This window comes from Hemicordylus capensis, chromosome 3 (assembly GCF_027244095.1).
Source record: "Hemicordylus capensis ecotype Gifberg chromosome 3, rHemCap1.1.pri, whole genome shotgun sequence".
Taxonomy (NCBI): Eukaryota; Metazoa; Chordata; class Lepidosauria; order Squamata; family Cordylidae; genus Hemicordylus; species Hemicordylus capensis.
Window position 1 is genome coordinate 103,782,060 of NC_069659.1, and position 3,376 is coordinate 103,785,435.

The 3,376-nt window shown below is 40.9% G+C and overlaps 1 pseudogene; it reads right to left on the reverse strand.

Moving 5' to 3' along the window:
• Positions 1-2,191: 2,191 nt before the first annotated feature.
• Positions 2,192-2,308, reverse strand: LOC128352641 (uncharacterized; annotated as a pseudogene).
• Positions 2,309-3,376: the final 1,068 nt, after the last annotated feature.

Consider the following 3,376-nt stretch of genomic DNA (forward strand, 5'->3'; position numbering starts at 1 on the left):
TCATAAAAGGGGGCAGGGGAAATAAATCAAATCAAATGCCTGTCAAAAGAAGAATGGTTTAACTAAACACTGAACTACCACCATGTGGAAGGCTAGGTTGGCATATGGATCTGTATGGGCTTGATATATGGGGAGACAATAATTGGTAACTTATCATACTTAACTGATACCAGTATAGTGTACTTCCAGGCAGAGGGATTTTCTGTGCAAGCTTCTTTGGGCTCATGCAAGGAGTTGGAGCAAGAGTCAACATGGGCGGGGGGGGGGGCGCAGTGCACGGGGATCTAAGTTATTTCAGAATTTCTTTCTCTTTCTCTAGTACACTATCCACACAATGGTATGAACCATAATGGATAGTTGTAGGTGTTGGTTCCTCCCTGCAAGAACTCAAGGAGGCTTGGAGTTTGAAACCAAAAGAGTAAGTACATAAAAATAACTTACTGTGGGGCCAGGGGTAGGTGAGTTAAATGAAATGTTATTATTGTATTTTATCCATTATTAACTAACTTTATTTTTTATAGTTTGGTATAGGGAAGTGAAGATATTGCATGGAGATGAATGTGAAGCTTGGATTCAGAATCTCAGAAGCATAAGTTGGGTTCTAGACCAGTGAGCTAACTAGGATAGTGTGTGCTCAGGATATAGCCCAAAATTCTGCCATGATGCCTTTACATCTCAGCAATGTAGCACAGTAAAAACATGGCAAAAAAGTGATGTCACATTCAAGAATCACAGGGAAAGTTACGTTGCAGCTAAGAATCGCAAGGGAAATAAATAATGTAATATCTGAGATTCTACAACTTGCTTTTTAAAGGGGTAAGTAAAAATTAAATTAAAATTAATTTTTGACTAAATACATAAATGCATAGGCAGGCAAGAAGGCAGAAAGATAGCAGAAAATGGCAAATCCTCCCCTCCCCCTAGTTGAGTTTGGGTGTACCATATCAGATTGGAACAGCTCCAATACTATGGATATTGGGCAATTTTCAATTTTGGAAAGCCAGTATTGCACAGGCCAACAACAACAAATATTTATATACCACTTTTGAACAAAAGTTTCCAAAGCAGTTTACATAGAGAAATAATAAATAAATAAGATAACTACCTGTCCCCAAAGAAAAGAAAAGAAAAGAAACATAAGACAGCCACCAGCAACAGCCATTGGAAGTACTGTGCTGGGGGTGGATAGGTCCACTTACTCTCCCCCTGCTAAATAAAGAGAATCACCACGTTAAAAAGGTGCCCCTTTGCCCAGTTAGCAGGAGTAAGCTACAAGCTACCATAGACCTTCTGAATCCACTTTAGCCACACAACTGGAGATAGGCATCTCCAACATTGGCCCTGTCCATGATACTAAGGCAGTAAGAGATCTTTAGATTGGCCCAGTCAGTATAAATACTAGCAGCCTGGCTTTTAGGCCTTGCATGACCAGCAGAAGAACATATCTGAAGCATCTACTGTAATCCTGGCCTGCAGAGCATGGCACATTAGTTGTCATAAGAACATACATAAGAACAGCCATGCTGGATCAGGCATATCTAGTCCAGCATCCTGTTTCAAACAGTAGCCCACCAAATGCCTCTGAGGAGTCCATAGGCAAGGTATGTGCATGCCCTATCTCCTGCTGTTGCTGCACTGCAACTGGCATTGAAAGGCATCATGCCTTTGAGTTTTCCAAAGTAAAGAGCCCCAGATGCTGTAGCCTAACCTCATAAGGAAGGTGCTCCAGGACCCTGATCATTTTGGTTGCCCTCTTCAGCACTTTTCCAGTTCTACAATATCCTTCTTAAGATATGATGACCAAAGCTGTATGCAGTACTCCAGATGTGGCCGCACCATAGATTTAGATAAGGGTATTATAATATTATCATTTTAATTTTCAGTCCCCCTCCTAATGATTCCTAGCATGGGATTAGCTTTTTTCACAGCTGCCACGCACTGAGATGACACTTCCAATGAGCTGTCCACCACGAACCCAAGATCTCTCTCCTGGTCAGTCACCGACAGCTCAGATCACATCAGCGTATATGTGAAGTTGGTGGTTTTTGCCCCAATGTGCATCACTTTACATTGAACCATATTTGCCATTTTGTCAAACAGTCCCCCAGTTTGCAGAGATCTGTTTGGAGTTTGTTTATTTATTTATTTGATTGCTTGATGGATTGATTTGATTTGTATACTGCCCTTCCAAAATGCCTCAGGGCAGTTTACAATTAAAATAAAAATTGTATCAGATATTAAATTGATAAGAACAGATTGACTACTTACTAGAGTATACTTGATCTTAGCCAAAAAGCCGAGAAGCCATCCGTTGTGGATTTCACTACCCTAAATTGTTTAGTGTCATCTGCAAATTTGGCCGCTTTGCTCATCACCCCAACTTCTAGATTGTTTATGAACAAGTTAAAGAGCACTTGCCCCAGTACAGATCCCTGGGGACCCCACTTCCTACCTCCCTCAATTGTGAAAACTGTCCATTTATTCCTACTTTCTGTTTCCTCTCCTTCAACCAGTTACCAATCCACACATGAACCTTTCCCCTTATTCCATGACTGCTAGGTTTACTCAAGAGCCTATGGTGGGGAACTTTATAAAACGCTTTTTGGAAGTCCAAGTATACTATGTCAAGCCATGCTGGTTCTCCTTTAACAAGGCCTGTTCCTCTATATGATTAACAATTTTTTTCTTAAGTATGCTTTCCATCAATTTACCTGGCACTGATGTTAAGCTGACCAGCCTGTTGTTTCCTGGATCCATTCTTGAAAATTGGAGTCACATTGGCTACTTTTCAATCCTCTGGTACAGACCCTGATTGTAGGGACAATTTATATATTTTTGCTAGGAGATAGGCATTTTCACATTTAAGTTCCTTCAGAACACTTGGGTGGATGCCATCTGGCCCTGGCAATTTGTTAGTTTAGCTTTTCAAAACAGTTTAGAACATCTTTCATTGTCACCTCAAATCCATGCAGTTCCTTAGCCGCTATGCCTGAAAAACTCAATTCTGGAGAGGGTATGTGGTCAGTATCCCCAACAGTGAAGACAGATGCAAAGAACCCATTCAGCTTCTCTGCAATCTCCTTATCCTCTTTAAGAATCCCTTTCACACCCTCATCATCTAAGGGTCCTACTGCCTCCCTGGCATATTTAAATAAGTTGTTGTTATTCCCCTTGACACTTCTAGCTATATGCTCCTCAAACTCTCTTTTTGCATCCCTTATTGTGTCATTGCATTTCTTTTGCCAGAGTTTATGTTCCTGTTCTCTTCATTTGGGCAGGACTTCCATTTTTTGAAGGAAGTTTTCTTCCTTTTTTAGCTTTCCTGACTCTACTTGTTAGCTACGCTGGCTTCCTCCTGAACTTGGTGGAACCTTTC